The following is a 26,006-nucleotide window of genomic DNA, read 5'->3' as shown; positions in this document are numbered from 1 at the left end:
AGTTATTTTTCTCCTTTGGCCTCTGTGAAGATGTGCACAGGCTCACACACCCACACTCACACTCTCCTCCTAATATACATATGCAAATTTGTATGCACCTGCACTTGCAAATTTCCAATTATTTCCTCCTGTCTTAGTTAGGGTTCCTGGTTTGTGATAAACACCATCACCAAAAGCAACTCGGAGAGGAAAGCATTTATTTCAGCTGACACTTAGATCCCATTCTATCACCGAGGGAAGTCGGGACAGGATCTCAACGTAGGAACTTGGAGATGGACACAGAAGCAGAAGCCATGAAGGAAGGCCTGCTCAGCTTGCTTTCTTACACATCTCAGGACCACTTGTTTAGGGATGACAACACCACAGCAAGCTGGACCCGCCCCCATCAATCATTAACCAAGAAAATGCCCCGCAGGCCTGTCTATAGGCCATTCCGATGGAGGCAGTCTCTCAATTGAGATTCATCTTCCCAGATTAACTCTAGCTTGTGTTAAACTGACAAGAAAATAACCAGGATGCCGCCCCCTCCCACTTCTTTATTGTTCTCAGATACCAACTTCACTTCATGTATTCCCTGTTTTTTGTTTGTATGTTTGTTTAGAACATCCCATTGGAAACTCTGTTCTTCCTTTATTGGTGGGTTTTATCAACAGAGAACCCGCTAGCCTGAGATGGCTTTGGCTGTATTTGGGGTACTGAAGTTCTCACTATGCTTCATAGCTGTTACACAGTCACAGAACAGACAATGTCCCTGCACTCAGATTTCCTCAGTCTCTCCATATGTGTTTTTGACTTGCTTCCATGCTGTCCATGAAAAAGAGCAGTTTCTCCTAGAGAATGAGAAGAATGTGACTCTCCTCCCTGGACTTATATGCAAACTTAGAGACAGCAAATTATCCTTTTGTTTATCTTAGCGTTATTTTCCTGTTTTCTTCCAAGTCATAAAAGCAGCCTGAAACAAAATTTTGGAGTCCTTAAAATAATGGAAAAAGAATATGAAAGTATCTATATTTTTTGAAGTCCTCATTGACACCCCCAAGGTCGCTTACAAAACCTCATTCTTCTTGGCTTATTTGGCACCCATCAAAGGGGTTACCAGCTGGGAAGGCCATTACTCATCTTTGATGTCAAAGAACAGTCTTTATCTGGGTGGCCTAAAAGGGACAAAAGCAGACCTGTACAGGGATAAAGTCCCCACTGTCAACTGTCTGGAAGGGGTAACCCAATTGTTTTCGTAGGGTCAAGGGGATTCAGCTTCTCTACCTACTAATATGCTCTCCAGGTGATGCTGTGACCAAGTCGGGTGGTGAATGGCAGCTGTAGCAACAAGGCCTCAGAAGGAAGTCATCCCTGCTGAGAGGACAGCTCCTTCCTACTCTGGAAGTCCCAACACCCCTTTTCTCTCCTGCTCCCCTTAAGAATCCCACAAGCTGGAGCCAATTGACATTTTCTGCTCAATGGAGAATGAGAAAAATGATTCCCCCCCTCAGAAGCAATAAATACATTTTACCACTTCCAGCCTATGGATCACATAGACCAAATCTTCCTGTGTCCTAGCATCCAAGACACATCCAACCCTCCAGCCACTGTGGTTGTTGGAAGATGGATCAGAGCTGCCGCCAAGGTTTGTGCACTTCGCTAAAGTTCTGAAATGCACTTCTCAGCCGGGGACACTGGTTTTGAATTAATATGGTAGAGTGTCATATTTTGTTTCTTGAACTATTTGTGTAATTACATAGCATGTACATAATATACATTATTGGCATTTAGAATATGCATTAGTCCCTGAGAATCCAGTGTCCGGCACTAGCGGAACTGGAGTTGAGTAGAATGGAAGTGGTCAGGTATAGATAAGAAACCATGGGTAAAGAGGAGTCAGAGTTCACGGGGCAAAAGAGGAGGAGAGGAAGTGTAGGGGAGGAAGCCTTTCCATCTACTTTTTTACATGTGACCTTTGAATCATGTGACTGTACTATTCCTTCCAAAATTTTAAGTGAAAACTCTGAATTAATCTCTCTATCTCTCTCCCTCTCTCTCATTGAGTCTAGATATGTAAACTGGTAAGTTTTCCCAAAAGTTCAGAACATAATAACCAGTGACCACCCTAAATTTGAAAGCAGATAGTTTCCTTTGTTGGGGGTTCATAGGCTCTCACTCACAAAGAAAATAAGTAATGAAAATAGAGTTACGATTCATGGGAAGTTTTAGAGTCAAAGGCCCTCACAAACCAGCTCTCCTGCTCCTTTCTCTTTCAGATAAGAAAGTTCCAGTTCAGACATCACTGAGCTTTCCCAAGTCACCCTGTTCAAGGCAGAAGCATCCCTGGAACACTACGTGCCTGGCCCGAGGTCATTACTGTTCGGTCCTTGCTGCTCTGGCAGCATTACACATTTTCAGACTCTAAGGCTAGCCTCAAATGCGTGTAACTCTAAATCAGAGACCTTTTAGGGACAGCTGAGGCAAGGAACCGAAATTGTCTTACCCACAAGATGTAAAGAGAGTTTTGATAAAAGGGAATCTTAATATAGTATGTTGGAAAGGGACCATCTGTTCCCAATCTTTAGAAGAGAGGGAATGGGAATTTATGATACAATATGAAGCATGAGATAAAGAGAGGAAATTCCTAATTTGTCTGGTTATGGACCAATATACCATCAAAGCAGACTGCTGTGGCTGTCTCTGGGCATGTAAAGAGACATTGCCATTCTTTGCTAGTAATTCATCCCAAACCATGTTTTAGTGAACAGATCCCTGTAATTTGGGGAGATCTTCAACTAAGGCACCAGTATCTCTCTGTTCTCTACACGCCGCCTCTGTGGGCCGTGTTTATATTTTCTACTCCTTGAAGGAAAGTGGGGCCCTTACCCCACCATGTTCCCCAGGTGGTGGGAGCATAAAGCTCAGCCCAGTGCAGGTGTTGAGAAAGGCAGGGTCTATTAACCACAATGCTTGCGTCTGTCTTCAGTCCAAGCTGTCACATTGGAAACATAAAACATGTAGAACATGAGCATCTGCCTGACCAGCAGCGGACAGTGCAGGGGTTGGCAGATTGTTACCCTTCAAGAAACATGTCCTGTGGTTGATCAAAATGTTTCATATCTCCCCTGTGGCACACACTGATGCAGGTGTTACAACACCTTGTCATAAGAAAAAAAAACGCTGTTAACTGACATGTAGGAAGTGGGGGGCAGTACTGTGTGACACTAGACCAGGCCTCCCAGGGCCTCCCACACACCCTCATGCATGCTCTTCCTCTTCCAATTAAAAGTAAAGGCCTTGAGAACCCAGGACAGAAGATGATGGTACTGTAAGAGGGCAAGAACTCAGGGTTGACCTGTTCCTCAGAGAAGAGCCTCACTGACAAAGAACACACACCAGGGTGTCCACACTAGAGGCAAGTAAGCTACACTCTGAGCCATTAGTACTCAGTTTTGCAGGAAACATTAGGGACAATGCCCGGGTGTTGTCCTCTTTAGAGGATCATAAACTGACGTTTCTTCCTATGCTCCAGGGTGGACACTGAAACCACTGCCATCTTCCATATGACATCAGTCCTGGTGAAGTAGCATGAGATAACCCATGCAGCTCAAAAAGGCTCTCCTCTGAATAAATGCTTGTTGAATAAATTAGTGACCTTCAGACTATGACCCTTATGGACACTGAAGGTTGTGATTAATTATGTTATGAATAATCTACCTTGCTTACTATATATTAAATATGCATTAAAATTGAGTCAGATATGTCTTTCCCTATGTATCATTTCTTATAAAACATTTTGGCCAAGGATATTATTATTTAATTAGCATGAAACTCTGTGTGTGTGTGTGTGTGTGTGTGTGCGCGCGCGCGCCCGCACACACTGATACAAGATTGGCATCTTAAGCTGAAAAGATTCCTTTCTTAGTGGTCCAATTTCTGATCCTTTGCCTTCCCACCACGTTTCAAGTAGCGGGTGTAGATGGGAGAGTAACTTGTTTTGGACTTGGTTGCCTCAGCCTCGTGACCTCACAATCATATGGCGGCCTCGTGGGAAACCCACACTTAGTCACTCTCTTTGATGCTCAGGCAGCTCACAAATCATGCAGCCTTTTTCAGCTTTGGCTTTAAGGCAGCTTCATTGAATGTTCAACATATGAATCACATGCTGGGTAGTCATGATGGTTGTGCAATCGCTGGCCTAATCCCTTGAGGCTCCCCTTTTTCATGAAGGCTCTATTTCCTGAAGAAAATCACATTTAAGTTCCTGTAGCACATATTTTTTTAAGACAAGTTTAAAGACATCCCTTTCTCAACACCCTCTCCTAATGATGGATAAGTAAACAATTGTTTTGAAATGGATGGTAAGTGGATGGATGGAAAGAAGGTATAAATATGGGTGTATAGGTGGATAGTAGATGGGTGGTCAATGGGTGGGTAGGTGGTGAATAAATGGATGGGTGAATGTATAGAGACACGATGGGGTGAGGTCAGCATACCCTTTAGCATTAGGCAAGTGCTCCCATTGGTTCTGACTAGCTCTGTGACTAATCTCATTGTGGATAGACAAATGCTATGTGAAGAGATGGATAGACAAATGGTTGGTACATGGGAGGATGGAGAGATGGATGGAATCCAAATAAATGGTTGTTGGTGGATGGATGACTACATAGTTGAATTCTGGTCTCTTTTAGCTTTTATATCTATTAATCCAAAGACATTTCATGACCCTTATGGGTCTTGTCTTAGTTAATTTACTATTGCTGTGAAGAGACATCATGACCAAAGCAACTTATAGAAGGAAGACTTCATGACCAAAGCAACTTATAGAAGGAAGACTTTATTGGGGGTGTGCTTGCAGTTTCAGAGGGTTAGTCCATGGCCATCACGGTAGGAAACAGGACAGCAAGAAGGCAGGCACGGTGCTGGAGCAGTAGCTGAGAACTTACATGTTGGGACAGCTACTTAGCAGAAAGGGATAAGAGAGCTAACAGGGAAGAGAGTGGGTGTTTGAAACCTCAAAGCCCACCCCCAATGACACACCTCCTCCAACGAGGCCATACTTCCTAATCCTTCCAAAATAATTCCACCAGCCAGGAACAAAGCATTTACATATATTAGCCTATGGGAGCCATTCTTGGTCAAATCACCTCAGGCCTCTAGTGGTTATGTCTCAGAAGTTCAGAATTTAGAAAAGTGGCCCTCCAAATACCCAGCTAGGCTCCCCTGCCAACATTCCAAGATCCCTATTGAGAGAGTTCAATTATCTAGAAAAGAGCTAAAACCATTTTAGATCATTTCTCATAAATATGGAACTATTAGGAAAAAAATTAAACTATGGAAGATCTTATGCAACAATTTGTCTTCTCCATTTAGAAAAAGAACAAAGTTTCTACTTTGAAATCTAGTTTGGGTTTTATAACCATGTTGAGTTTGAGCTGATGTTTTCATAGAAAGTACCGTTTTTCTTGATTATTTTCACTGTTTCATATCATAGGCATTTTGCTGGCCTTTCCATCATATAAACATTGTCTGCTTAACACCCTTTGTGACTGGTCTGTGATTGGTTTAGAGAGCATGTGCCTGCACTAAGCCAGCGGCAGCTGAGGTTAGAATGACATTTGCTCATGCAGGCAGCAAGCCCCGCCAGTTGGCAAGGACCCCTCTGCAATAAAATACTAATATTAAAAAAAAAAAAAAAACAACAGCCTTTTTTATAATCTGAGGTATTTGTAGCAGATTCTCTGAGTAACGTTCTTCACTCCCTTATTCATTCATGTTGTGTGGAATACATTGGATTCCATCTTCTCACAGCCCTGTGGGGAGACATTGTGGTGGCTTCCCTCCAGCAAGCCTTGGCAGGCTCTGGCTATACACTGCTACTTGATTAAGGATTTGGCGTGGAAGCTAAGGTAAGCCTTTTTACGGCTTGATCCAAGATGGGATTCCTAATGAATGACATACTCCCCAAAGAATGTTTCCAGGGTAGCTGTTAAAGCATTTGGGGGGGGGGGGTAGAAATTTCACATTTTGCCTACTTGCTTTATTCTGTAGATTTACAGAGTACTAACTACTCCAGGGCTTCCTGACCTGAGACTTCGGCCTCCTCGATGGGAGGGTGGTAAGGAGCACTGTAGTTCCCTGACAGCTAGGGAGAAGTGTTGTGATCGTTGAAGCATCTAGAAACAGACTAGAGGATAAGAAATGGGAAGGAGCAGAAATTCTATTATCTGCTCTGTCCTTCTCCTCCTTCATCATCCCACTCGGATTTTAGAATCTTCTAGAATGATTAGAGATAGACTATAGGGAAACTGCTCCAAACAGCTCTGGTATGACTCTGAAAAAAACCAAAGACCCTTTAGGAAAGTGGAGAGATTATAGTGATGGGAGATATACTGGAGTTGTCTGACAGGATATGGTAATTTTCGGGACTTGGCCACTCCAACTGGTTATGGTCATTCAATGGATTGAGTCAGGCTTACTCCTTACAGGATTCCTTCTTGAGGGGAGGAAAACAGCATAGCTTTTCTGGGAAGTCACTTCTGGCAGAGCCAGAAATATGGGCTTCCATTCTTGGCAGGAAAGTCAAATCAACTGCTGCAATTTTTGTTCCAAATCTACCTTCCTGTACATTGTCCAGAATATCCACCCAGCTCAACAAGATCCAAGCTTCCAGCCTCAGGGCATTAGAGATATAGGAAGCCATCTTTAGGGTTGAGGATTAATTCCCCTTCTGCAAATGAAGTTTTGGTGGGGACATCTGGGAAGAGTTTACCTAGAAGAGCAGAGTGCTGCCAGGCATTCCAGAGTAGCTACAAAGAATACAAGAAATTCTAATACATATTAGTCAGCTTTATGTGTCTATAATGAGATGTCTAAAGCTAACTAGCTTATAAAGAAGGAAAGTTCACTTAGCTCACGGGTTTGGAGGCTCAATAGCATGGCATTGGAAAAGGTCCTTCTGGCTGTACTCACATGGTAGTGGAGGTGTGCATGTCTGGAAGAGCTTTGTGATGTCTACTGTTGACTGTCAACTTCACTGAATTGAGAGATGCTAAATAGATTAGTAAAGCATACCTGTTTATGGAGATGATTAGACCATGAGGGCTCTGGCCTAACCAATTGCTTAATCCATTGACAGATTCAAAATCCAAATAGACTATTGGTAGGTGATGGCACTGTGAGGGTGGCGCCTATTTGAAGAGCCCCTGGGATGTGTTCTTAGAAACTAGACCTTGTGTTTGGACCCATTTTGTTACTTCTCTATACTTTCTGTCTGCCAGGAGGTAAGGAACTCGCCACAGCCTCTACCATACCATGGTGGTCTGCTCTACCATGGCTTAGAAACAATGGAGCAGCTGACCATGGACTGAAACCTCTTTCATCATGAACCTTAAGTACTTTGTCTTGGGCATTTGTCACAGCCATGAAAGGCCCAGCTAATGCAGCCTTGCATCACCAAGCAGAGGTTGGGAAAAAAGGGAGGTGTAGGGAGGAAGGGAGGAAGAGAGGAAAAAGAGAAAGAGAGAGAGAGAGAGAGAGAGAGAGAGAGAGAGAGAGAGAGAGAGAGAAACAGATAGACAGACAGACAGGCAGACAGATAGACAGACTAGGGTACCATAATACCTTTCAGTAGCCCAAGGGTCTCCTACAACCTCCCATCATCTTTCATCAGCACCATGGAGGCCAAGACCAATTATAATAAACCATTGGGAAGGCCATCCAGTCCATACCCAAACCACAGCAGTAGAGTTCTGCAAAGCCTCTCAGCCTTCAAGCCCCCAGGCCAGCAAAGTCCTAAGCACTTTTATCTGCAAGTGGAAGGAGACATCCCTCCCCAAGGGCACTGGTACCCCAAGGTTTCCCAAAGACCTTTCCACATATGACCCTGACACAGGCAGGGGCCACCAGAAAGACTTTTGGCTGCTGTCAGGGTGACTGCTGGCCTCCTTTGCATCTAAAATGAGCTGAGCACTGTTTGAAATATCTTGGTGTTTTTTTCTTTAATTCTTAAATGTATTTTAAGACTTTATTTTATTTTATTTTTTTGGTTTTTCGAGACAGGGTTTCTCTGTGTAGCTTTGCGCCTTTCCTGGAACTCACTTGGTAGCCCAGGCTGGCCTCGAACTCACAGAGATCCGCCTGGCTCTGCCTCCCGAGTGCTGGGATTAAAGGCGTGCACCACCACTGCCTGGCTATTTTAAGACTTTTTAAATTATGTGTTCATATTTCTGTACTGGTATGTGCACATGAATACAGGTACTGAAAGAAGCCAAAGGCATTGGATCCCCATGGAGTTGGAATTATAGGAGATTGTTAAGCATCCCAACATGAATGCTGGACTCAGAGCCTCTGCACAAGCAATATGTGCTCTCAGTCCCTGAACCATCTCTTCAGCCCCTGACAGGCACTAAACTGGGTCCTCTGCATATATGTCATGGTTGTTGGCTTGCTGTGCTTGTGGGACTCCTCACAGCAGGAGTAGAGGCATCTCTGACTCTTTCGCCTGCTCTCGGGACCCTTTTCTTCCTACTAAATTCCCTTGTCAAAACATGATATGAGAGTTTGTGCCCAGTCTCAGTGTATCTTATACTGTGTTCAGGTGATATCCCTGGGAGGCCTGATCTTTTCTGAGGGGAAACAGAGGAGGAGTGGATCTGGGGGAGAGAGGAGGTGAGGAAGGGGAGGGAGGAGGGGAAATGAAACTGCTGTGGGGATGTACTGTATGAGAAAAGAATAAATAAATAAGTAAATAGATAGTGTGAAAGTGTGAAGGGAGGGAGAGATTCTAACTCTACATAGCTTCATTGAGAGATATAAACTGTGGGTCTGGTTAATTTTGGTGTATGATATTTTTACAATTTTTTTTATAATAAAGTTAATTCAAAAATTCTGTGTATATACGTGTATGTCTATGTATAGGTATGTGCATGTGAGTGTGGGTGCTCTTAAAGGCCAGAAAAATATGTTTTGATCCCCTGGAGCTGGAGTCACAGGAAGTTTTGAGCCACTAGACATGGATGCTAAGAAACAAATTCAGGTCCTCTGTAAGAGTAGTATGTGCTCTTAACCTTTGAGCTGTCTCTCCAGTCCTCTTAAAATTATTTTTTTCTCTCTTATTCCATCTTCCTTAATTCTACTTATAAATACACCAGTGAAGGGAAACTGAGAGATGGGAAATTCATTTCCCAAATGTATTTATGAACAATGGAGTTTCCTATTGTTAGAAACACACAAGGAGTATTTGTGTTGTGCAAAGGAACATACAAGCAAAGTGAAAGTATCTGAGGCAATTCTTTTGGGAAAAAAAAAAAGTGTGCCATCTTGAAGCTTGATGCTGCCTACCTACCAGGCCCTTTCCTACCCCAATCTTCTTTATTTAGCATTGTTGAGCTCCCCACAGCCTACTCTTTTTACTTTGTTAATTTCCCCTTTCAAAACAAAAGTCTCTTCTGCATTTCCACCAAGATACCAGGAAGATATTCTCAGTACTTCCTCCTGCTCTGAAAAAAAAAAAAATCTAAGTAAAAATTCATCCTGTGAAGCTAAAAGGTGAGACTCGGGGTGTGAGAGAAACAGGGGCCATTTCAAGGGACTTTCCATCAGGAAAAGGCCAGTGTAGTGAGGAGGTTTTGGAAACCTGGGCACAGGAAATGTCAATTTTCAAACACATACACCAAACAACAAAAGCGATCATTGTTATCATTAAAATGTGGGTACTGAACTCTGGGATGGGGGTGGGGTGGGGTTCTAGATGAGGGAGGAGCCTGGACTCTCTCTCTCCTTGGTGGCCTAGCTGGGAATATTGTGCTGGCAGCTCTGGACCCTTGCATCATTGGGTCCTGGGGTTATGTCCCCTTAGCTCCTCCATCGCCAGCCCCTTTTACCTTTTTCTCCTTCACAGCACAATCTGTTGGATGACCCACCTCACCAACGTAAACAAGTGAACCGTAGGTGTCAGAGGCCAGGGCAAAGCCTTGCAAGGAAAGGCTTCAGCCGGAGTGCGACTATGCCAGTGAGCCAGAGCCAAAGGACCTGCCATGCACACACAGACAGAGTTCAGGGAGCCCCCTGAACCACTTCGTGCAAAGCCGGCCTCTTTAGATCTGTGACCCGAGCCTGGAGGACTTTCTCAGGACCTTTCTACAATGTTCTCCAGTCTCTAGTTCAAGCAGACTTCCGAATTATTTTTACTTCACTTTTACTTTAGGAGGAAAACAAGAAAGCTAATTAACTTTGAACTTTGATGCCTCTGTAGCTTCAGTTGGCCCATTTCCTTGTCCTGTTGGCCCGGCTGAACTGGAGACTCCAGCAGGGGAGGGGTTCTAGACTTTCTCTCACTCAGCCTGCCCTTCTTATAGACTGAAAAACCACAGCCAGCCTGCCTTCCAGAGGCAAAAGATTTGCGCCTGGGACTCCCCAGGGTGATCTCTGGATTTTGTCTCCCACAGCAACCTTTATTGACTGTGTCCTTTTCATTCTGCCCATGTTGTTTACATGGCCATCGTGGTGCCTTTTGGGTGAGTCTCTTCCTGTAGTGTGGACCGCACTCACCCCCGAGGTCACCCATGTTCTCCGAGTACAGTTTCATGATGAGAGTTGATGGGATGACGGTACTAAGGTCTGCAGAAACCACACCCCAAGCTTCTTCCCTTCTTGGAAAACCTTCTCCCCCCAGTCCTTAAATGTGTCCTGTGATGGTGCCCAGATGCTCCGGGAAACCGCCCAGATGAACCCTGGAGGCCGAGCAGTGAGCAGTGCTGGCTAAGCCGGCAAAACGAGACCCAGCAGCCCAGCATGGAACTATCTTTGCAGAATTGCCCAGAGCCCAAAGTGAGTTTCTGGAATTCGGACACATGACACAGCATCAGGGAGCTGATTGGAAGGGGTGTTCGTGTGGTTCCCAGGAAAATATGCGTAGGAAAACAGTGTTTGGAAGATTCCCTGAGGGGTAAACAAGCCAGAAGAAATTAAATCCATGAATCCAGGGGCGCTTCCCGGAACAAAAGAGCCGGGTGTGTATCCCATCCCGTTCTACAACAGTTTCCTAGTCTGTACTTAACAATACACTGGCCAGAGGTTGGGCAGGTCTACATACTGACCAACAGCAAGGTCCAGACAGTATTTTACATGGAGTTTATTCTTTCCAAATAGTCTTATTTTTAATGTAAAATTTTTATTAGTTCTTCAGGAATTTCATATATGCATACAGTGTAGTCTGATCTCCTTTCTCTTCCCTCTACTTCCTCCTAGATACACCTCTCCCAACTTCATGTGCCTTATTCTTTTTGTCAATAACCTGCTGAGTCTAATGTAGCGTGCTGCTTATATATTCACAGGTATGGATGGGGTCATCCACGGCAGCACAGCCAACCTTCCACAGCGCCATGTGCTTACTGACTCTTTCCTCCATAAGCTGTCAACTTTCAGTAACTCCTCAGTTAGAGGCTGGAGCTGGCCAGCCTCTCTGTGCTGGAACGGTGACTGGCTTGATCTGGTGCAGATCTTCTCCAGCAATCAGAGCTGCTCCAGAAGATCCTTTTTGGCCCAGTCCTCCCTGGCCTCTGACTCTTACCATCATCTGCCTCCACTTCTGCTGTGGTCCCTAAGCCTTAGCGGAGAGGGTAGCATAGGTGTCCCTGTATAGATCAGAGGTCAGAGGCCTTGAACCAGACCCATTATTCATTGTAATGAGCATTTGGGGGTGGGGCTCACTGGACAAAAGGGTGGACTGTGTGTCGCACTGCAGCACCCAGTGACACTAGGATGGATAGAGAGGGGTTGGAGAGGCAGGGAAGAAAGATGGAGGAGTGAGGTGGTTTGTTTGTTTGTTTGTTTTGTTTTTAATTAATTTGGGGGGTCTTTTGGGGGTGATGCCGTAGGATGATAGGTGGATATGGAGGGATGGGCAGGTGAGCGGGATTGGGGCATATGATGTGAAATTCCCAAAGAATCGATAAACAATTATTAATTGAAAGGAAATTTTTTAGACCAAATAACAAACAAATAAAATTGCCTGAAGAAGCAATAAGTAAATAAAAAAATAAATAGATTGGTAGATAGGCAAACACAAGGTTCCACAGTCTCCCAAACCAGACCCTCCAGCTGGGGACCTAGCGTTCCAATGTACCAACCCGTGGGAGACCTCTTACATCCAAACAGTGATAGAAGCCAGCATCTTCTATGCCGCTGCGATGTTACTAGAGCCTGTTTGTGACTCTCACTGGTACCTTTAAGATAATGTCATTGTCATTGTGCCTTGCTGTCAGGGATGGGGCTGGGGCTTGAGGGATGTGGACTAGCTAGGTCTCCATCCCAGGTTCTCTGATTCCCAACTGCCCACACCTTATGTTCAACTGTCTCCTGTTCCTGCTGCTACAGCTGTGAGCTTCCCTCACTCTATATCTTCCCTCTCCTGTCGGACTCTACCTTCTCAGACTGTGAGCCAGGAATAAAACCGTCCTTCTCAAAGTGGCTGTTGTCCCGTAGGCAGTCAGTCCCTGTAGCACGAATCTTAAAGGGTCTTATTAATAAAAACAAACCCGGAGCCAGGTATTGGGGTGAATGCTGAAAAAATCAGAGAAACAGAGCCAGCCACAGCTAACCTCACCTCAGCTGATCTTGTACCCTCAAACTGGAAACCTCTGTATTCTCATCCGGAATGGATCTCAGCTGAACTGATGTTCAAAAGTCTAAAAGCTTAACCAGCCCTAGTTCCTGGTTTTCACGCCTGATATACCTTTCTGCTTTCTGCCATCACTTCCTGGGATTAAAGGAGTGAGTCACCATGCCTGACTGTTTCCAGTGTGGCTTTGAACTCACAGAGATCCAGATGGATCTCTGCCTCCCAAGTGATAGGATTAAAGGTGTGTGTGCCACCATTTTCTGGCCTCTAGTGGCTGTTCTGTCCTCTGACCTCAGATAAGTTTATTAGGACACACAATATATTGGGGGATGCAATATATCACCACAAGTCCCAATAACCAGAAAAGTAACTAGTACAGTTTCAAATGGAGATTATAAAAAGTCAAGCTACGTTTTTCCCTGGAGGGTAATAGAACCCAGGTTGCTGACCCCAAGCTTGTGTGTCCTTCCTCAAGCTAGGTGGCCACCACCATCCATCTTGCTCCAGGCTTCCGAGTCAGAGGGGGAGGCAATTTGAACAAGAAGGACTTTCTAGGAGACCCTAAAAGGTTCCTTCTAGAGAATTATCTGCACGTTGTAATTTTACTTCTACAACCATCCTATTCTCTCTCTCTCTCTCTCTCTCTCTCTCTCTCTCTCTCTCTCTCTCTCTCTCTTTCATATTTTTGGGACAGGGTTTTTCTGTGTAGCTTTGGTGCCTGTCCTGGATCTCGCTCTGTAGACCAGGCTGGCCTCTAACTCAGAGATCCACCTGGCTCTGCCTCCCGAGTGCTGGGATTACAGGCATGTGCACCACTGCCCGGCTACAACCATTCTATTTTGACCAAAGTAATATATCTCTCCCAGGTAAACCACTTGCCCAGAAAAGACTCTAGAGGTTCTCTTACTAAGAGGAGAAAAGGAGAATGGACCCTGGGAGGATGACTGGAAGTTCCTGCCATTCTCTCTTATCTTATAAGTCGAAATGATGAGGTCAAATTAGTCCAGCTTCTTTGTATGAAGACGGGGATTGGCTCCTCCCTGGAAACACTTGCTGCCAGGGTTTCTCAGGCAGACTTCAAATGCACTAACTGCTGAACCAGCTCTCTGTGGCTCCGGCAGCCAGAGAATGAAGCTCTGTTGTGGTCTCCTTTGGCTTTCCAGTTAACTGAGCCGCTGCTGTTGGGGCTGAGATGACGATACCCATGATCCCTGGTCACCTGAGTCCCAGAACTAGTGGCAAAGCTTTCTACCTTGTTTTTTGTTGTTGTTGTTGTTGTTGTTTTTCAAATTCTTACAGGAAACAAATGTGGACTGATTTCTTTATGTGGACTGATTATAAGTGGTGAAGATCTTGAGGAAATGACCCTCTCCCCCCTTTCCATGTACCTTTCAGGTGTAGATGCATGTCGGACGGGTGCCTGAGCTGGGTGACTCCAGGCATTTGGGGCTACTGTTTGGCCATGATTGTCCTTGTCAGCTCTAAGTTGAGACTGCCCGCCTCCTTGGTTGAGTAAATGCTTTCCAGTGGCATGCTTTTCTTGGGGCTTTGATTCTCTTCCATTAACCCTCAATTTCTGATCAAGTCTTATTAAACAGTATACCTCTGCTCCACTCCACAATTAGATATCAAGGGAAGTGTTACCCCAGCCCCACAGGCCACAGTGTAGTCAGAGAGTTTTGGGGCTGCAGCTGACAGGCACACCACGCCCACCTCATGTGAGAGAGGCTCACGTGAGAAGTTCAGCAGCTCCAAACCCCAGGAAGTCTAGCAGGAGCCTCTCTGCTCTCTCTCTCATCACCTGGAAGAGCTCAGGACTGCCCTTGCCTCTGCACACCTTCCACCGCAGACTCTTGGATTCTATGGTCAGTCGTGGACTTCATTAAACGAAATTTTACTTCAGTGGAAATGTGGAATGACCACTCCATGGGCCACGGGCCTTTCTTTTCCTGCTCTTCCTCATAGCCATATCTTCCCTGTGGATTTCCCTCAAGGATATTCTTCCCATCTTCATGGAAGACTCCATCCTAGGGCTGAGTTTTAATTCTGTGAGGTCCACCCCACCTCTGCTGTTCGCATCTGCCGGTTTGGTTGCGGGTTGTGTTGCCCTTGATAGCCATGTCCCTTTGAATTTGTCAGGAGATGTTAGAGAAGTCCTACACACACACACACACACACACACACACACACACACACACACACACACAGAGGCACTTGCACATACATAGACACCCTTGCACGTGATTGTTCATACACACACCCACAGACATGTGCACACACATGGCCCTGGTATACTCTACCAGGGACCCTTTGAGAGGGCGATAAGCATGTTTCCAAAGTTCTGGAGTAGGAGCCTGAGGTGGAGAGTCAGTGAAGGTGAGATTTGCTAACTAGTTGGTTTCCTTTATATTTCCAAAGGGCTGTCACCTTAACTAATTCATGAGAGTAAATGTTTCTAATAATCTTGGTTCTGATTACTACTAAGCATTCACTGTGACTCAAGCATTGTACAACACCATTGGTGTGTTTGTATTGTTTGATTCTATCTATTTCATGATAATATATCCTACGCTGTTCGTTCTTTAAATGAGGAAACTCAGGCTTGAGGACTTAACGAGGGTTTCCCAGCTCATAAAGGACAGAGCATGATTTCAGCCCAGGTTCATCTTCTCCAAGGCGCTGCTCTATCCACTTTACTTTTTTACTTATGCTTCGGTCCCACTTCCTCTATAGGAGAATCACTCGCTAATACAGACAAGGGCCCAGAGCAGTCCTGCCTGAACATGGGCCGTCATTTCTTTTCTCCTTGATTGACAGCTATTGGCTAATGAGTCACCCTGGGAATGAGGCAGATCACGTGCCATTCCCAACCAGTTCCCAGTTGATGCTTGCTAAAGATTTTTTAAAATATTTTATTATCGTTGTCTTTGTTTTTCATTATTGTTTATGTTATGACATCAGCCCCACTGCGGACCACCTGTCCCAACCCTCTGTGTGTAAGGATGACAGACCCACTCCATATGCTACATGCATAACTGTACTTTGCACGGACCTTGCCACACGATAGTTGCTCATAGTTGCTGAAGCCTCACTTTCCTAGGTTTCTAGATGTAAGGTTATATTGAAATTAGTTAAGATATTTCCACAGCCAAAAGTCACAGGACAGTGGAGACATAAACTGCTTCGTTGTGGAATGTTTTTGACATTCATGTATCCTGCCTTGCCTGAGATCTCTCAGGCTGATGCTCCCTGTATTGTAACAAAGTAACCAAAGCTGAGTTATATATATATATATATATATATATATATATATATATATATATATATATATCAACAGGTTTGTTTAGTTCATAGTTTTGGAAGTTGAAAGTTCATGATCAAGTACCAGTCAGCTTCCAGGAAGTCTTCCCTGGCTATGTCACAAATGAGAGAAAAGGAAACTGACTTGCAGAAGATGCCATGTGCAGAGGTGCAGAGAGGTGGCTTCATACTATAACAGCCCATTCTCAAGAGAACTAACTCATACCAGGAGAAAATATTAAACTTTCCCCATTCTGCACACCTGAGGATGCCAGCCTTCCCCAGACTGCACACCTGAGGATGCCAGCCTTCCCCAGACTGCACACCTAAGGATGCCAGCCTTCCCCAGACTGCACACCTAAAGATGCCAGCCTTTCCCAGACTGCACACCTGAGGATGCCAGGCTTCCCCAGACTGCATACCTGAGGATGCCAGCCTTCCCCAGACTGCACACTTTTAAGGATGCCAGCCTTCCCCAGACTGCACACCTGAGGATGTCAGCCTTCCCCAGACTGCACACCTAAGAACACAAGCCTCCATTTCTTAAAGTCCCTTCAGCTTTAAACATGACCACCAAACTTCCAGCCCAGGAACCCTTGGGACACACACTCAACCCTACCATAGCATCCCCAAGGAGGCCATTCTGAGATGGGCTGGCTACAGTCACCAGCTCTTGCTGGGCCTTTTGGAATTACCCTTCAGGGTTACGCCTGGAGCTAAAGCTTCGGGCACGTTTCCACACTGTATTTTTAGGAAATTGAAGCTGTAGGGAAGAGAAAAGGCAAAGCCCATCTTCTGAAGTAGCAGCTAAGGCACCCAGCATGGAAGCTCACGATTAGCAGCAAGAATGCGATTTGAATCTGCACACTCTCAACTCCCTTCTCTCCACAGAAAGGAGCAAATGGAAGCGCTGGCCAGGTTTCGTGAAATACAGCACGCATGCAGAGATGTCAGGACGGATCTTACTGGAGATGAATATCTAAGCAACAGTTCAAACGCTATTGACTTAACAGGAACCAACTGTGCCTTTTATGAGCAAACCTAAATCAGAACAGAAACTTCAGGGCTGCCTTTGAAAAGAGGCCCCCAGACCTCTCTCTGTGACTGCGGCCCCCCCCCCCCCCACGCTCCTGCATGTGCTGGGGCAGAAGTGCGGCTTGTCTGACCAGTTCCTGTCTGTGGTGTCTGTTTGTCCCATCGTACAGCAGCCCTGGGCTACAGGCTTGAGTCGGGGAATCCCAGTTCCTCCCGGCTCCTTGTTCCTCCAGGGAAATTTTATTTTCATTTCTACAGTTAACCTCCACTGGCTAGGTGGGTCTGAGCTGCAGGCACGGTCCAGGTTAGCGTTTATGGGACGATGCCCTCTCCAACAGGCAAAGCCCATGGGGGTCAACACCCGTGAGCTCTGATCCCCCCGGGATCAGCGTCTGGGCCCAATAACAGCAGACAAAGACAGCGAACACAAGGGACATGACCCTGGCAAGGTTTTGGAGAATGACTACTTACTTGACGGGGGCAGGGAGAGAGTGGCAAGGGAGGAGGTTCCCCTCAGAGAGTCGCAGCCCCAGGAAAGGATCTTATTACCTCTGGGATAGTCGGGAAGACCTGGAGAAAAATTGGATTGCAGGGTCATGCAGGAGTGAGCCTGGGGTTGAGACCATCCTGGGGTAAAGGAGAGCACAAACCATGTGCCCCAAGCTGGGCTAGGAGACCAGGTGGACAGAAGCCTTCTCTCCTACCAAGATCCCATGTGATGCCAGGGCCCCAGGGCCATACCGACTGGGACGGGACCCAGCTCTGCCTGCTGTGGGGGCGGGGGAGGCTGCTTCTTACCAAACAATCTGACTGTTGCCAGATGTGGGCTCCTGGCCAGCTTTTACATAATTCAGGCTTTTCTTCTCCCCACACGGTCCAACTTAAAGGAGCCTTAGAAGTTGTGCTTTAATCTTCATCCTGAGCCCTCCCTTAGCTCTTTCATGCCTTTCCTCCTCGTGGCCGCAAACCCTCCTCGCGCCCAGATGCGTGGTGGACCTTTATTGTGTGCGCTGCACATATGGCTGGAAACAAAAGCCACACATTTCCTTTATGTTTGCTACAACCTAAAATAAAAATAACCCCAAGCATCTGCCCTCAGCCTCTGGATACCAGAGACTTCTCTTCCAAGGATCCCATCTCTAAACACCCTGTTGGGGAGCTCAGGATGTGAACAGCAGGCCACATTGCCCAGCATGGAGAAGCAGATCCATTTGGTCCTGTCAGCAAAAAAGCAGTCTTTTTCTAATTTAAAGTGGTTCTTGTCACGCGAGGAGAGCCAACTACCGCAGAGGGGGCTGAAGGGGACTCTGATCAAGCAGGTCCGAAATTCATTTCGTTCTTCTGTGCGTGCGAGTTGGTCGTGTTACTTTTTATCAAGTCTCAAGCCGGTCTTGCTTTGTCATCTGGACCTCATCCGAAAGGCTGGAGCACAGAAGGAGCCTCGCTTGGCTTTGGAACACTCACGCTTGCAAAGCACAAACGCTGGGAGACCGCTGGGAGACCACCGTAGTCTCTCTCAAGTCCAGCCTTCTCATTAAGAATGAAGAAGCTCTGTGAGTTCGAAGCCAGCCTGGGCTACCGAGTGAGTTCCAGGAAAAGGTGCAAAGCTACACAGAGAAACCCTGTCTCGAAAAACCAAAAAAAAAAAAAAAAAAAAAAAGAATGAAGAAGCCACCACATCTTATTGCGGGAAGCCTCTCATAAAGACACGACAGTACACATACAGCTGGCCTCCGAGCATGCTCCACCCACCCCGGGGCAATATGAAAAAGCAGGGACTGAGCTCAAGCTTCATCTAGATAGACAAACTTCCATTGTGGTTCCTTCCATCCTGTGTAAGAAGTTGTCATTACAAGATCAAGCTAGTCAGCTTGTCAGCATGGATGGGGGTGGGGCGCACAAGGCTCCACCCCTAGTTGAAGAGCTATTGGCAATTGATGACTGGGGAGAGTCATTCTTCTTGGGGGGGGGGTGGCCACTGGTAGGTTGTCATTGCTGCAACTGGTGTCCTCACACGCCCCCACACAGGTAGCACTAATTGGACTCAGTGGGCCATACAGAAATGAAGAGGACATCAAGTTTGGAGGTGGAGGGACTATTGGGAGAGTCAGAGAGGAACCAGAATGGCAGAAGTAAGTGAACGTGACCAAAATACATTTTCTACATATATGAAATTCCCAATGAATAAAGACGAAGTTCACACCTCCCTAGTGTTGTATCGGAATCCTAAATGTTCCCCCTAGGCTTATACTTTTGAACACTTGGTCCTCAGCCAAGGGTCCTGTTTTGGGACATTATAGAATCTTGAGGACATAGGGCTTATCCCAGTTAGCATTCAAGTCAACTTGTCACAGTCTAGACTCATCTGAGTCTCCAATGAGGAATTGCTTAGATAAGATTAGCCTGTGGGCACGGCTGTGGGGCATTGTCTTGATTGTGAATTGATGTAGGAGGGCCCAGCCCACTGTGGGCGGTGTCACCCCTAAGCAGGTGGTATCCTGATAAGTACAGCCTAGCCTATGAGCCAGCCAGGGCAGCATCCTGATGGTTCCTGCTGCACTTCTTTGACTGTCAAGTGACTCCTTGGTTGGAGGTGATGCTGTGTGAGATAGCAAACAGGCCTGTCTTCCACTTCTTGCCTTGACTTCCTTCCTTCCTTCAACCTGTAAGTTGAAATAAACCCTTTCCTCCACAATGGTTTATCAAGGCAACAGAAACAACTAAAACAAGGCCTAACTAACAGAAGGGGTTTACCAGGGGTGGGCCTTGAGGGTTATAGCTGCTCTGGTTCTGGCCTGAGAGACCTGCTTCCTGACCCAGCAGGATTCAAGAAGTAATAGCCACAAGTTCCTCCACTGTGAGACATTCTGCCATGTTCTCCCTTCCAGGACTGTATTCCCAAAGACCATGGGCCAAAATTAATATTCCCTTAAGCTACTTCTATTGCATATTTCATCACAGTGAGAGGAGAAACTAACATGCTTTTAGAGCCTTACATAAGCTATGGAAGACTTTTCTAGAATCTTACACTTGATCTATAATTGGTTCGATAAATAATCATGACAACTTCCACCAATATTGAAGCCAGATCTCTTTCCTTACTTTTGAAGCATTATTTTATGTTAGGCATATGGGTGTTTTGTGTGTATGTATGCCTGTGACTACTTGCAAGCCTGGTGCTCAAGAAGGCCAGAGGAGGTCATTGGCTCCTTTGGAACTGGACTAGGAATGGTTGGGTGCTGGGAACTGAACCCAGGTCCTCTGGAAGAGCAGCTAGTGAGTGCTCTTAACCACTGAGCCACCTTCCCAGCCCTCTTTATTCTCTTGGAAAATCCATACACACTTTAGGAAACCGAGACTGTTCAGGAGATGTGGGTCTTGCTCTGCATTTGTAAACTGTGCATCTGAAGCTCAGCTTCTCTGATGACTGGAGGAGCAGGTGGAAGGGCTTACCTGTCTCCCCGACTGCCCAAGGGCCTCCAGCAGGGAGGCTGGAGGCTGCCCATCTTAGTCCATTTCCTGTTTCTAGAAACACAAAGCCACAAGCTGGGGAATTCATAAAGATGACTTTTATTTGAGCTCACAGTTCTGGTTCAAGGCCAAGGGTCTGCATAGGCTGGTAGTGTCCTGAGGCAGTACATGGTGAAATAGGCATGTGTGTGAGTGTGTGAGTGAGCATGCATTTGTGTGTGTGTGCTTGTGTGTGTGTGTGTGTCCTCCAATGCTAGGCAACCACTCTGCCAATGAGGTGCATCCCTAGCCCCACTATTAGAAAAGATTCAATCATAGAGACTGGGAAGGTGGTTCCATTGGTAAAGTATTTGATTCACAAGGACAAGGACCTGACTTTGATCTCCAGAATCCCCCCCCCACCCCCAAAATAGCATGCCTGTAATCCCAGCACTGGAGAGGTAGGAATAGGCAGATTCCTAGGGCTCATGGACTAGCCAGCCTGACCTACTTGGTAAGTTCTAGTCCAGAAAGAGACTCTGTCTCAAGAGGGAAAAGGGTAGATGGCACCTGAGAAAAGACATCTGAGGTTCTCCTCTGACCCCACTCACAGGAACACATCTGCATGTACAGCACACACAACCACCTCTCACACTTGAACAAACACACAGGCATCTTCAATTATGAGACTCCTCCCTGGCCACTCTCATCCTAACCAGCCCCACCTCTACACACCACACTTGGGTGCAGTCTTAGCCTTCTTAATGTTTCATAACTGAGACTGAGCAGCAACGTGAGTTTCAAAGGAAACCGGTTATAGTCAAACCACAGCATTCTCCACCACAAGTATCTAGCTTGACTGCACAGGCCAGTTCTTAGGTGATATACTGTGGGACATGTTTATATCCCCAAATGAACCCATCATTACCATCAGTCAAACACAGAGAACAAAACTAAATGGGAAAATGACTTTATGATCTTATCCAGAAGCCTACCCCCAGGCCTCCATGCTGATATGACAATTCCTCACCTACATATGAGCTGTTTATAGGTCCAAATGCAGCTCAGATATAATAAACGGTGTGAACAAGCCCTGTGACAGGCTATTTCCCATGCTTTCACTGAGCCCTGGGGTAGCCCAAGGAGAATGAGGCAGCTGTTTCCTATCTGTGGATGGATGAGAGAACACCAGGGCCTTGAATGGTCCTGGGATCACACTTGTCTTTCATCCCTGTGCCGCTCTGAGCTGTACTTCCTTCCTGTCTCCGAACCACAGAGACATAGCATCAGCCCTTGAACATGACCAAACTCATTCCCAACTCATAAGTGGTTAAGAAATGGTGACTTTGTATCCACTTGGAGGTAGGGGAATATTGTGATTCTACTGGAAATGAAGGTTATGATTGAGCTTGTTTTAATAGAAAACTAGTTGTTCCTATCCTCCATGTAAAAGATTCCCCTAAAACATGTGCATGCATTTATTTTTCCTCCACAAAACAAAACAGAGCGGAGCAGATTTGTAGATCTGTGTATGTATGGTGTGTGTGTGTGTGTGTGTGTGTGTGTGTGTGTGTGTGTGTGTGTGTGTTGACTGAGGCAGCCGTTCTGCAATGAGGCTTTTCACAGCTCGCTAGGCACTGGGATGCACACAGGAGAAGCTGTGCAGACTCCAGGACAGGCAGCTACCCTTAAAAGTCCATAGTCTTTAGAAAAATAAATCTGATACCAGAGTGCTTCGCTGGCACTTGACTGTTGCCTATCAGTGTGGACTGGAGGGGTTGGCTGTATTCCTGATTGAGGGCTAGTTCCAGGTCATTGGCAACATGTTTATTCCTCAGGAATGGTGCCTCCTCATCCTCTCACGTGGAAGGAAAGATGCTAATGACAGAAGCCCAATTGCAGCTGAAACTGAGACCAGGCTGGACCTTAATAAGCCAGCTGAAGCTGGAGCTCCTTAGAGCCCTCTGTCACCTGAGATTATGTATAACCCTGAGCCATGAAATTTTCTAAGGGAAAGAGGAGATGGTGGGGGATGGGAACAGGGGAAGCAGAGACTTGTGTGGTTTGGTCTGGGATGATTCCTTCTGGGTTTCAATAGCAGGAGAGGCAGCTTGTGTGACTTTGGTTAGGCCCGCCCTATGTGTCTCCAGCCTGTGGAAGCTCCTCAGGTCTCCCAGAGCATCAGAAGCCTTCACTCATCAGCAGCTTGCAGAATGACATGTGACTGAGTCCGACACATAAGGTTTACATTTCCCTGGGAAAACAGGTCCTTGAGAAAGGAAAGGAGAAGGTGCCTAGGGAAACCTGTTACAGATTCTGTCAGGGCCCGGGAGGCCAGGAAGTACTTCAGCTACTCTCTCCACACCATGGGAGGGTGTGATTAAAGTCAACAGGACAGACCTGTCAGGAATGAAGTTATGGGTCACTCCTCCAGGAAAAGAGCCAAGACCTGGTGAGGTTCTTGCCGAGGGTGGAGGAAAGACAGAATGGATAGTAGAGGAGGGTAGTTATAAATACCAGCTAAGACCGTATGATCAGTTGCAGAAATGAAGATTATAGTTGACCTGAGTGTTTCTGTTGTATTTTATGAAGAATGCATTTGTACAGATATTTATGTTTTCTTTCATTTCTTTATCATGTATTGTAACACCAATTAAAAGAATATCAATGATTATCATACTTAAGTTTGAGATATTAAAGGACTGTCCCTCAAGGAACATCGACACCTATTCTAAATTTATAATGTGTTTGTGGTTGTACAGGGCTAGTTATACCATGTTAGGCATCGGTATGACCTGTTTAAATATATAATGTGTTTACAATTGTACATGGGATAGTTATATTATGTTTAGGTATTGTTATAACCTGGTATTGTTTTCATTTAGAAATTAATCATGACACAAGGAGGGATGATTGTGTGTCAAGTTCACAGGGGATGGACTTCTGATGGCTCTTCTTGGTTGTCAACTTGACTACACCTGGAATGAACTACAATCCAGAAATGGAGGGCACACCTGTGAGATTTTTATTCGGTTTGAAGTAGGTGAATCTACTTCTAGTCAGGACCATTGAGGTAGGAAGATTCATCTTCAATCTGGACCTGGAGGAGGGAAGACATACCTTTAATCTGAGCCATAACAAGGTCCTAAAAGCCTGTGATCAAAATGGGTGGAAAAAAACCAAAAAGCTAAATTCTGAGTGATGGAGCCACAGACCAACCAGGAGGTTTTCCTCTCCCCCGTGGCTCCCTCCAGACCAGCTCCAAGGAGCAAGAATGTCAAGGCACAGGCTCCTCCTGGTCACCATCTGGACAGTGAGGTCCCTACTTGAAGGTTTGTGGAGCACTGTAGGGGGACCCTGCAGGACAGCCTGGATGTACAGGCAAGCCACAAGCCAAATAGACCTCCAGATTGCCTTTCTCAGGTACTTGAGGCTTCCTGGATCAATGGAACATGTTTGTTTACTATTATTATTATTGTTATTGTTGTTGATGTTATTGTGGCTCCACAAAAGGCCTGATGTCGCTTAAGTGCTCTTGCTCTCCTTTACAAGTCCCTTTGCTTCTCCAAATTTCCCATTTCTAAGAGTGTTTCTCCCCTGTGTCCCTGCTATCTAAATCATGCTTGTCTCCAGTACTTCCCTCACCCCTTTTTTCTCTCTTGGCTCCTCAGCTCTTGGGACACAAGGCCCTACTCCCATTCCTGAGGTGGACTGGCCCCAATAGGAGCTGGCAGCACCATCCACATATTTCTCTCAGGAACCAGGGATGCTTCTTGGGGTCATGACACTTTCACCATTAGCAAAGACCTCCATTAGGGCAGCATCCATGGGAAAAGAGTAGCCTTGGAGAGTTCTTAAGAGACAGCTAGTCCTTCTTATCCATGCAGTGGCCCTAGTTAGGTCCCAGAAGACCTGGAGGTACTGCAGAACCCACTTTGCCTCTAGCATAGACCTTTCCATCAGCATGCCCCACTTTTCACTTGGATCAGAAAGTAAGTGGTGACAGGGTGGTTAGACTTCCCAAAGGGCTCCGGTCTTCACTCAAAAGTTTCTACTCAATGTCCTGCCCACAGGGCCCCAACTCAGGTGTCCAGTTTCATAAACTCAAGGTTTCCCTTTCCCCACTGATTTCACTTCCCCTCTACTCTCAGTGTAGGGGGAGATTTTGCTCACACACTGCCTGAGCCTGTGTTCTGGTGCTATAATAGAATGCCTGAAATGGGGTAATTTATAAACCCTGGAAGGTTACTTGTCTTGCGGCCCTGGCATCTGATGAGGCATCATTCCACAAAGGTGGAAGGGCACGGAAGCAAAGGGATCCCCCAAAGCTGGTCTTGCTTTCCTAACAGAGCCACTTAACTCTTGTAGGAATTAATCTACTTCCACAATAACAATAGTTAGTCCTAATCACCAACTAGGTTTTATACTACACAGTGAGACACAGTTGCATTGGGAATTAGGTTTCCAGTCCATGAAGCTTAGGGGATATATTAAAACCACAGCAGAGCTGAATCTCTCATTGTCTAATGAAATGTGGGGCAGGGGGCCAGAGGGCAATGCCAGTCACCTCTCAGTGAGAGATTTGGCCACAAGCACTGTACTCCCTCCCCCCATTTTTGTTATGTAAGCGTGTGTGTCTATGTGTCACATGTGTGCAGGTGCCTGTGGAAGCCAGAAGAGGACCTTGAATCCTCTAGAACTAGATGTCACAGGCAGTTGTGAGCCACAGTAGGCTCTTTGTCAACTCAACCTGATCTAGCCTGTGCTGACTGATGTAGGCTCCTTATCTCGTCCCATACAATTCCCAATGTCTGTAGCTCGATGTTGGTAGTGGTGTTCATTACCATGAGTTCATTGCATACTAACGAGGTTCAGTGTAACATTTTAATACATGTGTATGTTTCATGTACCAATCAAATCCAGCCTCTCTTTGGCCAGCCCCCCATTGAACCCCAACCTCTAGTACTTGCTAATTTTTGTCAGCTAGCCTTGGTTCTCTCTCTCTCTCTCTCTCTCTCTCTCTCTCTCTCTCTCTCTCTCTCTCAGCACTACTTAATTGCAATTGCTTCCCTTCCCTGTCAATTCATATATCTTTTCCATGATCATAGACATAGGCTTGTACGCATAGTTTATAAATAGGTTAGCTTTTATTTCCAGCAGGTATCAGAAATCAGAATTTGAAGAAGGGAAAATTTAGCATAGATCTAAGAGAAAAGCTTTATGTACATCATGAGATCTAAGAAAGATTTTTTATGTACCTCATGGTGACAGATGGTTAATGAACATGTATTACAACTGGCTGGGTGTGGTGTCACCTTTAACCCCAGCACTCAGAAGAGAGGGGCAGGCAAATCTCTGTGAGTTTGATGCTCGTATGGTCTACATAATCATTTCTGAGACAGCCAGAGCTGCATAATACTTTGTAAAAAAAAAAAAAAAAAAAGAAAGAAAAGAAAAGAAAGAAAGAAAGAAAGAAAATTTAAAAAAGTATTTCAACCGTAAAACTGCCAAAACCTATTTTGGTTCTCATCACAAAAAAGGATATGCATGTGAAGTAATATATATGATTGATGTGGCCAATTTATAATATATACATATTTCAGAACCTTGTGCTTAATAA

This window comes from Peromyscus eremicus, chromosome 19, assembly GCF_949786415.1.
Source record: "Peromyscus eremicus chromosome 19, PerEre_H2_v1, whole genome shotgun sequence".
Taxonomy (NCBI): domain Eukaryota; kingdom Metazoa; phylum Chordata; class Mammalia; order Rodentia; family Cricetidae; genus Peromyscus; species Peromyscus eremicus.
Note: the sequence above shows the minus strand (reverse complement) of the source record.